Here is a 12,500-nt window from a genome sequence, read left to right on the forward strand (position 1 = left end):
ACAATTTCATTGGTGCAAATCGATTCAGAAAATATGCCAACGCGTCACGTTGCCATCTCTCTCTCTCTCTCTCTCTCTCTCTCTGTCTCCTTGTCCTCTATCCCTCTCTCTCACCTTATTATCTCTCTCTCTCTCCTTATTCTCTATCCCTCTCTCTCCTTTTATTCTCTCTCTCTCTCTCTCTCTCTCTCACACACACACACACACACACACATTATCTCTCTCTCCTTATTCTCATTCTCTCTCTCTCTCTCTCCTTATTCTCTATCCATCTCTCTTTCACCTTATTATCTCTCTCTCCTTATTCTCTCTCCCTCTCTCTCCCCTTATGCTCTCTCTCTCTCTCCTTATCCTCTATCTCTCTCTCTCAGCTTATTATCTCTCTCCTTATTCAGTATCCCTTTCTCTCTCCTTATTCTCTCTCTCTCCTTATTCTCTATCCCTCTCTCTCCCCTTATTCTATCTCTCTCCCTCCCTCTGTCTCCTCATTCTCTATCCCTCTCTCTCCCCTTATTCTATCTCTCTCCCTCCCTCTGTCTCCTCATTCTCTATCCCTCTCTCTTACCTTATTATCTCTCTCTCATTCTTCCATATCTCCCTGTCTTTCCTTCTTCCATCTCTGTGTCGCTCCTTCTTTCATCTCTCTCTCTCTCTCTCTCCCTCTCTCTCTCTGTCTATGTTCCCCCCCCCCCCCTTTCCTACTTCTTTCATCTCTCTCTCTCTCTCCTTCTTTCATTATCTCTCCTCCTTCTCTCTCTCTCTCTCGACCGGCTGACATCACATCCTCCAACACCTACAATCCCCTCATCCCTTCACCCCCCCCCCCCCCCCCCCCCCCCCCCTGGAAGAGCTTCCTCGCTCGCGCCAGGAAGCTTTTAGAGTGTTCCGCGAAAAGTGACTGTCTCCCGTCTCCCCAGGGGAGTTCCAGGACAGAGAGGAGCAATAGAGCATCGCATTTCCCTCCGCGCCGTCACTCACGAAGGGCTTGTTTGATGCCCTACGAGTAGTAGGAGGAGTAGCAACAGCAGCAGCAGAAGCAGCTTTCAGAAGCCCTAATCTACTTCCCCCCCTTAGCAGCACCTCTCTCTCTCTCTCTCTCTCTCTCTCTCTCTCTCTCTCTCTCCTGACAAACTCGCTGTCCATTGAGCTCCAAATTGATCGGAGTCGTCAAGAGCAGCAGCGTCACCTTGCTCCCCTTCGGAGCCTCCTCTGAAGGGGATGAAAGTAGCACAGTGTGGTTAAAAAAAATGAGAGACAATTCCTCCAGTCTCTCACGTCCAAAAAGACACACACACACACGCACACACAAACAAACACACAAACACACTCGCATTTGTTATGTAGTCACAGCAACGAACGCCTTTGGGGGCTACTCTGGAAAGCTTATGACGAATTCACACTTTCCATTTGGAGGACGTTAAGGCAAAATGCCCAGCTCGGTGAGAGTGCTGATGGTCTTGTTTGTTTCCCCCAAAGATTTTGCTGATAGCAGAGAGAGAGAGAGAGAGAGAGAGAGAGAGAGAGAGAGAGAGAGAGAGAGAAGTTGGAGGGGGAGAGAATAAGGTGAGAGAGAGAGAGAGAGAGAGAGAGAGAGAGAGAGAGAGAGAGAGAGAGAGAATAAGGTGGAGAGAGAAAGAGAGAGAATACCAGGTAGAGAGAGAGAGGGGGGAAGTGTGGGGAGGGAGAGAATAAGGTGAGAGAAGAGAGAGAAAGAGGTTGATGTTGGAGGGAAGAGAGAGAGAGAGAGAGAGAGAGATGCAAATCGCCGAGTGCAGTCCGAATAGTCTGAAAGGGTAAAGCAATTTTCTTTTAAGTAAAAAATGCTCTCAAACTTTATCAAAGAAATTATGAAGAAATTCTGACTGAAAACCAGATTTAACCAGATTTTCGAAAGTTGCTTATTATCTCTTTATCGTCTTCGGTAAATATTTTTTCTTTTTTTTTTGTCATGTATTTATAAGAATTTTAAAAATCTTATATTTATGTAGATTTTACGTCTATTGATTGACATCTCTATTTATCTTGTTCTATTTTTATTGTTTTGTATTAATTGTTATGTATTTTAGTGATAATACTATAGTAGATTCACATCAACCGTGCAGCTGATACCTAGGCCGTGTTCACATAGGCAGGATGTATGTTCCACCTCTCCTGAGGGATACGTCCTTTAAAAGTATCCTTCTGGAGAGGTAGAACATACATCCTGTTTATGTGAACTCTCTCTCGAGAGAGACTGAGAGTTTCCTTCCAGCCCTGTGATTGGCTTTATCAACAGCCAATCAGAAGCGTCGTAAGGGACTGGCCTAGACATCAGATGCACGGTTGACGTGAATCTACTATGGTATATAACATTCACTCTCGCTCTCAAGATAAACTGTTTTCGTCCAGGCGTAGGAGCACAAAATTCTCCCGCTCTGTTCGAGAGGTCGGCAAACATTATAGTCACTTCAAAAGATGCGAAGTTTCCTCGCTAATTTGCATACTTGGTGGGAGTAATATGCATTAGCCCCATTAACTTGCAGCCTGTAATTAGCGCAGGCGGTCGTGCTGTGCAAAAAGCACATGGGGAAATATTCTGGCGAAAATCTGGCGAAAATATTTAGCATTTTCTGAATACTTCCACTTGGCTGTTGTTTGCTGCCGCACAAATACTTAATATATTATTAAAAGAGAAAATGCTGCTGTAGTACTATAGGAACATAAGGATTAACCGAAGGAAGTCCGTAGGATATTAGATCTCCATGTGTATAGGACTGACAGGTGTTAGTATGAAATACAGCCACTGGAATCGAGCTTGTTGGCGCGTGCTACAAGCGCTGCAACTCGGCGCTGCTGTCTCCCCTACCTACCCCACCTCCTCTCGAGGCGGGCAAACAGGTTTGTAGAGGAGGGAGGGTGTCTTCCCTACCCTCCCAATCCCTTACCTGCCCCGCCCCTTCCGAGGTGAACAAACAGGTTTGTAGAGAAGGGTGGATCTTTTCCCTACCCTCCCAATCCCCTACCTACACTGGCCCTCCCGAGGCGGACAGACAGGTTTGTAGAAGAGGGTGGATTCTCCCCTACCTTCCAGATCTCCTACCTACCCCACACACTCCCGAGGCGGACAAACAGGTTTGTAGAGGAGGGTGGATGTCTCCCCTACCCTCTCGATCACCTACCGTCCACACCAACCTCCCTAGGCGGACAAACAGGTTTGCAGGGTGGCTATGTCATGTCTCCCGTGTAAGGACAAAGAAGATCCACTGGAATAGATTTTATTCCTTTTTCATTTTTATCAATACCAGACTACTACCGAATATCAACTTGATAATGGTTTGCAAACATCGAACCTTTAATGGAAGTCAAACTGCGTATTTGGCGTAACTTGTAAAACCCGAAGAATTCTTTTGACAGAATATAAGAAAACTGCCTCAGAAACTGGATTCATCCGCTTGGTACATATTTGCAGACTCCACGTCCTGATAACCAATAAAAAAAAAGAGTGGACAGTATTATTAAAATATAATTAACTACTTACAAAAACGAAAGAGAGAGAGAGAGAGAGAGAGAGAGAGAGAGAGAGAGAGAGAGAGAGAGAGAGAGAGAGAGAAACACTTCCTTCGTTTTAGATAATGATTTGAATACAACGCTTAAAAAGAAAGAGATTGAGATTAATGGTTCGCTCGGAGTCGCGGTGAGGCAGACTGGTAATTACTGTTAATGACCCAGCCGTCTCGAAGGCCTGCAGAAAGTACCCCGCAACGGATCGAGGATTATAATGATACTTTCATGGCGCAAAATGATACAAAAATGAACGATGATAGTTCCGCCACATAACTTGATATAATAATTAGAGCGCTGAGCCGTTTTAGAATCATTCTACTGCACCGTTGCAGTGCACATTAATTTTCGGCTGAATATCCCTTGGCAATGCGTTTCCCCTGGGGGGAAGGGAGTAGGACCCTCAGGGCATCTGACGTGGTACACCGCAGGCATTACTAAAGGATGAATGTAGCGACCCTGTGGCTCTTAGCCTTCGTTTTACCCCGTAGGGGGTTAGTGCCGTCAGTGCACCTCATGTGGTACACTATAGGCATTATTTAAGGGTCTTTGCAGCGTCCCTTCGGCCCGTAGCTGCAACCCCTTTCATTCTTTTTACCGTCCGTCCGTTCATATTCTCTTCATTCCATTTGGCTTTCCACCTTCTCTAACAGTCGTTCCAAAGTGCAGCTGCTATGTTATGTTCCTGTTACCCTTCCAAACCTCCTGAATGACCTCATAGGTCCCAGCGCCTGACCTTTGGCCTAAATACTGTATATTCTCACGTTTACTAACCTTTTAACCTTTTACTTTACCTCCATTTCCCTTTCCTTTCTTCAGTTTTGTTGTTCAACCCCTTTAATTATCACTGGGTGACTGTGGGGATTCACCTACATCAACATTTAGTTCCTTGTATTTCATCTTGCTGTCCAACCTCTTCAACTCCATCCTCATTTGTCAGTAACTGAAAAAATAGATCAGTATAAATGGAACTTTAGAGATTCAAGCAAAAAAAAAATGCAATGCATCACTACTTTAATACTACTTTTCTTGAATTCTAATACATTTTTTTTTATACATTTGTCTATTTATATATATATATATATATATATATAGTATATATATATATATATATTCTATTCTTCGTAGGTTCTTCTTGTTTTAATGTTTCCCTTTACTTCCTTCCTCCATATTCTTTGGAAGCTTGAATTTCAAGTCAATGACCCCTTTGCCTGGCTTGTTCCATATGAATAGGTTTCATCTACTGCATAATAATATAATAATAATAATAATAATAATAATAAAATAACTAATAATAAGAATAATAATTAATAATGATGATGACGATGGTTGCATGTCCACATTAGTATAGCATGTGATATATGGTCTTTAATGGATAATAATAATAATAATAATAATAAATAATAATAATAATAATAATAATAATAATAATAATAATAATAATAATAATATTCTGACCCAACAGGAAAATGACCGAATATTTCGAGCAAAATGTTCAACATTCAGCAACCGATGTTTTGAGACAGGAGTGGGTTAGAATATCATGTGTTTAGGTAGGACAGATTAGAGCCAGTCGTCCGGTTGATTGAAAGTCACTTGCTTATTAGCGATGAACGAAGGAAATATTAAAAAAGTAAGTGATAATTGAATGATTTAAATGTGTATTCTTTCAGTGAATTTAGTAATTTTAAATGAATGTTGAATAGAGACGGTTACTTACGAAAAATGGCAATTTGAAGTAATAATAACTAATGATAGGTTGAAGGATCTTATAATAATAATATATAATAATAATAATAATAATAATAATATAATAATAATAATAAAATAATAATAATCATAATAAAATAAAATAATAATAATAATAATTAATAATAATTAATAAAAATAAAAATAAATAATAATAAGAAAAAATAATAATAATAGTAATAATATTCTGAGTAGTGTAGAATGCTGACGGATAACTTAAGAAAAATGGTAAATTGAAGTAGTGTAGTAGTAATAATAATAATAATAATAATAATAATAATAATAATAATAATAATAATAATAATATTTGAGTAGTGTAGAATGCTGACGGATACTTAAGAAAAATGGTAAATTGAAGTAGTAGTAGTAATAATAATAATAATAATAATAATAATAATAATAATAGTAATAATACTTAGGAAGCAGACCCTCTCTCAAGCATACTTTATTAAAAGTAATGGCTACTTCAGCAGCGTTACACTTGTAGAGATTCTTCTCTATTTTACGAATAGCGGCTTTTTCCGTGCTACTTAAACAGGCTAGTAGAGCGCTTATAGAGTGTCAAAATAGGTGTATATATTTGAATTTTACAGATAAACTATGTTACCATAGTCATCAAAGTCATTAACGATTTTCTCTCTCTCTCTCTCTCTCTCTCTCTCTCTCTTCTCTCTCTCTCTCTCTCTCTCTTAAAGCGAGCTTTTGTCTGGAGCTGCCAGACATCCTCGGGCTGGGAAGCTGAGGGTGGACTGATCTTGGTGGTGTTGTTGTTGTTGTTGTATTGAGCCAACACTTCGTGTTGGCATGGGCCTTTCCCTTGTTCGGCCCGTAGGTGATCTGAAAAGATTCTATAAGTGCTTTATTGGGGTTGTGAAGTTGGAAATAGTTTTAGTTGTAGAGATAGGAGTTGTAGATGGTAGCAGTAAAAGAGGGACATCATGTCATAATGAAGCAGAAGTTTGAAAAAAGTAAGGCTTTTGAATATTAGAGAAACTGTGCAGGTGGGGTTGTCCAACACTATACTCTCTTGGGTCCCCGCGGAAGGATTTCGGTGGTAGGTAAAGTTCAGAAGAATGATAGTGGATGATGTGGATAGAGCCTTACAGTGAGGGTATGAGATGAGGGTGAATGATGCCACTTTAGCTTTTTTACCTTGGTGGAGGTAAGTTGTAGAGCATCTGGGCATGCTCTTCTAAGTTCCCTATGATTGTTTTTGCGACTGTGGCAGCTGCATGCACAGCATCTTGTGAATTTAAATCTATTTGTGTTTCACCTCTTAGCTGTGCTGTTTCTCTGCATTCCGGCAGGTAGTGAAGGAGTGGTTGCTGTGTTTCTTCCTCACAGTGTTCACATGGTCTGATGCTGTTTTCCACTGTTTCCCAGCAGGCTTTGTATCCTAGCCTGAGTCTGTGGATGAACACAGCAAGTTTTCTTGGTGTGTGCCTGTCTATGGGAGGAGGCACTAGATCAGTCGACCACTTTAACCATCTGGCGGACGGGGAGTTCTTTTCTATCCACTTGTGAAGGTCTTTCAGCAGGTTTTCTTTGCAGAGGGGTTTCATTGCATTCTTGACTTGTTGCAGTGTAGGTTGTATGTGTATTTGCACTCTGTCAATGTGCTTTGTGCTTTTGGCTAGCTCATCGGCCTTCTCATTACCTGGAATTCCTATATGACTCAGTATCCAGTTTAAGGTGACAGGTATTCCTCTTTCCCTGTGCTGATGCAGCACTGTTTTAATTCCAGCCAGCAGTGCCTTGTTTTCTTTATTTTTTAATTGTTGCAAGGCTTGCATAGAGGATTTTGAATCAGTGTGGATGATTACAGGCCCTTCTTCATACTCTAGCGAGTATAGCAGTGCCTGTCTTATTGCTATTAGTTCTGTCTGCATAGTGGAGGCATGGTTGGATGTCTTCCAGCAAGCTGTGAATTTTCTTGAATATACTGCAGCTTCCGTAGTTTGATTTTCGGGATCTACAGTGCCATCAGTGTAGTATGTTTGTACCCCCATGATCTCAGTGTTCCGGATTGACTCATAGGCTGCAGCTCTTAGCTCTTCTCTTGTGCAGTCTTCTTTTGCTCTTGGGAGGCTTGTATATTTATATGTTGCAGTGTCCTTCTTCCAGGGTGGGAGATGTGTACCCTGTGTTGTATCTGGACTTAATTGCAACAGTATCTCTGCCATACCTAGGCTCTTAATGTTGTCGCTTTGGTCCTTACCATAGGAACTCGGACTTTGAATCTCTGGATGTTTAGCAAGTTCCTCTCTGGCTCTATTTCTGGAGATGGAGTCTCTTTCTGAGAGGAGCATATTGGCCATTGTGCTTGTGTTTCTCTGTGCAATCCTATCCTCTAGTTTTGGCAAGTTAGTTTTAAGCCTGAGATTGCACAGCCTTGTCCACATGGGTGCTCCTAGCATGAGTCTCATTGCATTGCTTTGAATGACCTCCAGTGATTCTTTTTGAGCCTCCATCAGCTTCATCAGAGTGCGGGCAGCATAGTCCACCAGTGTTCTGGTGCAGGCTAGGTAGTACTTCCTTTGTATATGTTCATTTGCTCCCTCCTTCAGGGATGACATATATCTCACGGCTGGCAGTCTTGCATTTGCTCTTTCTGTCAAGTACTTGATTTTTACGGGCTGCTCTGTGAGCAAGAGCCCGTGCTGACACAAGGTCAGCTAAATCAAAAACAACAACAACAACACACCGAGATCAGTCCATCCTCAGCTTCCCAGCCCGAGGATGTCTGGCAGCTCCAGACAAAAGCTCGCTTTAAGAAAGAGAGAGAGAGAGAGAGAGAGAGAGAGAGAAGAGAGAGAGAGAGAGAGAATCGTTAATGACTTTGATGACTATGGTATCATAGTTTATCTGTAAAATTCAAATATATACACCTATTTTGACACTGTATTTGATCATGACCTCTATAGGCGCTCTACTAGCCTGTTTAAGTAGCACGGAAAAAGGCGCTATTCGTAAAATAGAGAAGAATCTCTACAAGTATAACGCTGCTGAAGTAGCCATTACTTTTAATAAAATAATAATAATAATAATAATTGAAAAAGAGACCTACAAAATCATTGTGTATAAAGTGTTTATTTATAAGGATTTACATTTTATTTTACTCAACACTTATAAGTAAACACGTTATACACAGTGATTTAGTGGGTTTCTTTTTCAATCTTTAGAAGAAAACTGAAAGATTTTGTTTGTTTAATAATAATAATAATAATAATAATAATAATACTGTTAAAGAAAATGGCAGAATTTGCCCAAAAGAGGATCTTCTACCAAAAAAATGATGTTAATAATAATAATAATAATAATAATAATAATAATAATAATAATAATAATAATAATAATAATAATAATAATAATAGCATCAAGGAAATAGATACCCTAATCCAGGCTGTAAGGATTGTATCTGGGGACATCAGGATGGAGTTTGGAATAGAAAAATGTGCCTTAGTCAACATACAAAAGGGCAAAGTAACAAGGACTGAAGGGATAAATCTACCAGATGGGAACAACATCAAACACATAGATGAGATGGGATACCAATATCTGGGAATAATGGAAGGAGGGGATATAAAATACCAAGAGATGAAGGACACGATCAGGAAAGAATATATGCAGAGATTCAAGGCGATACTCAAGTCAAAACTCAACGCCGGAAATATGATAAAAGCCATGAACACATGGGCAGTACCAGTAATCAGATACAGCGCAGGAATAGTGGAATGGACGAAGGCAGAACTCCGCAGCATAGACCAGAAAACGAGGAAGCATATGACAATACTCAAAGCACTACACCCAAGAGCAAATACGGACAGACTATACATAACACGAAAGGAAGTAGGGCGAGGACTACTATGCATAGAGGACTGTGTCAACATCGAGAACAGAGCACTGGGGTAATATATGAAAACCAGTGAAGACAAGTGGCTAAAGAGTGCATGGGAAGAGGGACTGAAAAAAGTAGACGAAGACCCACAAATATACAGAGACAGGAGAATGACAAACAGAACAGAGGAATGGCACAACAAACCAATGCACGGACAATACATGAGACAGACTAAAGAACTAGCCAGTGATGACACGTGGCAATGGCTACTGAGGGGAGAGCTCAAGAAGGAAACTGAAGGAATGATAACAGCAGCACAAGATCAGGCCCTAAGAACCAGATATATAAAGCAAGCGAATGTCCGGCACTTGCACAGAACCAGTACAAAAAGGGCATGATTCAGTAGCAAAAGCCCTCCACTGGAGCCTGTGCAAGGAACACCAGCTACCTTGCAGTAATAAGAGGTACGAGCACCAACCTGAAGGAGTTATAGAAAAAGATCAGGCAAAGATCCTCTGGGACTATGGTATCAGAACAGATAGGGTGATACGTGCAAATAACCAGACGTGACGTTGATTGACAAAATCAAAAAGAAAGTATCACTCATTGATGTCGCAATACCATGGCACACCAGAGTTGAAGAGAAAGAAAGGGAAAAAAAGGATAAGTATCAAGGCCTGAAAATAATAAGAAGGATATGGGATATGCCAGTGGAAATTGTACCCATAATCATAGGAACACTAGGCACGATCCCAAGATCCCTGAAAAGGAATCTGGAAAAACTAGAGGCCGAAGTAGCTCCAGGACTCATGCAGAAAAGTGTGATCCTAGAAACGGCGCACATAGTAAGAAAAGTGATGGACTCCTAAGGAGGCAGGATGCAACCCGGAACCCCACACTATAAATACCACCCAGTCGAATTGGAGGACTGTGATAGACAAAAAAAAAAAAAAAAAAAAAAAAAACAAAAAAATAAAATAATAATATAATAATAATAATAATAAAAAAAAAAACAATAATAATAATAATAATAATAATAATAATAATAATAATAATAATAAGAAGAAGAAGAAGAAGAAGAAGAAGAAGAAGAAGCAAAAGCAAATTTATTGGGTCACGCTGAAATGGAAACCGTTACAGTTCCTGGAAAATATTTCGTAAATGAATTTATTCAGTGACTCAAATGCCCGGCAAAATTAATTAGATATTTACCAGCACAACTAATTATATATTTATTATTTATGTTGCCATGTAATGGGGAAGGATTAGCCGGTTTTGAGAGGAAATGGTATTTTGAGTCCAATTATACGCGATATAAAAATATTCCGTTGTATCTTGACCAAGGAAATAAGTATTTCTCTGTCTCTGTCTCTGTCTCTGTCTCTCTCTCTCGCAGAAAATAGCATGAGTTACTAAAATTGTGTGTAAATAAATATTAGGAAGGATCTGCCATTAAATTTATATATATATATATATATATATATATATATATATATATATATATATCTATATATATATATGATTATATATATATATATATAATATATATATATATATAGATATATATATATATATATATATATATATATAAGAAAATGTATTTCTAGCAATTACTTTTTCAATTTCTTTCCCAAAGTATCTTTGTCATCCTTTCGCGTCACTGAACTAAAGCGAGGATAAAAAAAATTACTTTTTTTCTATGAAGTGAATTTCCCCATTTCTTTTCAACGTTCTGTTCAATTCCATTGAGTGATTTATCATGACAAAGGAAAGTTTTCGTCCTTAGACCCCGGGTCCCCCCAGAAAAAAAGTTGCTGCCGAAATCCCGCAAGAGAAAAATATATATCTTTTTTTTTCCTGGTAATTTTTTTTATTTAGACTGATAAATTTTCGATGAACCGAGAGAAATCCTAGACCCAAATATATTTGTCGCCCTTTTTTTTTTTTTTATTTAAACTGATAAATTTTCTATGAACCGAAAGAGATCCTAATTTTTTTCTCGCCTTATTAGTTATTTATTTTATTTTTTGGTCAAAAGGAGAATCCTCAGATGACTGAAAATTTTTTATTGGATTTGTTTTTATAATGTTATTATGAAACCACTTTTGCTTTTTTGTATTATTTGAAGATATTCTTGAAAATGTGTTTCAATAAAGTAGTTATTAAATACAACATGACTTTTTTTATGTTATTATGAAACAGCTGTTACTTTTCGCATTATATTAAGATATTTTTGAAAATGTGTTTCAGCAAAATAGTTATTGAATATAAACATGACTTTTAATGTTATTATTTAATGTTATTATGAAACCGCTTTTACTTTTCGTATATTATATGAAGATTTTTTTGGAAATGTATGTTTTAGCAAAATAGTTATTGAGTATAGATGCGATCAAATTAACGCCGCTACTATTTTACAAGACCAGATTTACTTTTATAGAATGAACTTTTGTTAACTGTATCGTTATGTCAGTTTATAATTCAGTCCTGAGGAGGCTTCCGATAGTAGAGGAAACAGTTCGTCGACTTTTATAAATAAACAAAAGCAAGCATGAATAATCTTTCTTTATTTCTAAGAATCTTACTTCAGAGAATAAGAGAAAGCATAGAGACTGTTTCAAAGTCCAAATGAAAATATATTCTCTGCAAATAATGCCATTGAATTCATTAAAAATTATTTGATTCAAATCTAAATAAAAATATATTCTCTACAAATAATACCATTAAATTTATTAGAAATTATTTGATTCAAATCTAAATAAAAATATATTCTCTACAAATAATGCCATTGAATTTATTAGAAATTATTTGATTCAAAGTCTAAATAAAAATATATTCTCTAGAAATAATGCCTTTGAATTTATTAGAAATTATTTGATTCAAAGTCTAAATAAAAATATATTCTCTACAAATAATGCCATTGAATTTATTAGAAATTATTTGATTCAAATCTAAATAAAAATATATTCTCTGCAAATAATGCCATTGAATTCATTAAAAATTATTTGATTCAAATCTAAATAAAAATATATTCCCTACAAATAATGCCATTAAATTTATTAGAAATTATTTGATTCAAAGTCTAAATAAAAATATATTCTCTACAAATAATGCCATTGAATTTATTAGAAATTATTTGATTCAAAGTCTAAATAAAAAATATAGTCTCTGCAAATAATGCCATTGAATTTATTAGAAATTATTTGATTCAAAGTCTAAATGAAAATATTTCTCTGCAAATAATGCCATTGAATTTATTAGAAATTATTTGATTAAAATTCTAAATAAAAATATATTCTCCGTAAATAATGCCATTGAATTTATTAGAAATTATTTGATTCAAAGTCTAAATAAAAGAATATTCTCTACAAAT

The sequence above is a fragment of the Macrobrachium nipponense genome, chromosome 30 (genome assembly GCF_015104395.2).
Source record: "Macrobrachium nipponense isolate FS-2020 chromosome 30, ASM1510439v2, whole genome shotgun sequence".
Classification (NCBI taxonomy): Eukaryota; Metazoa; Arthropoda; class Malacostraca; order Decapoda; family Palaemonidae; genus Macrobrachium; species Macrobrachium nipponense.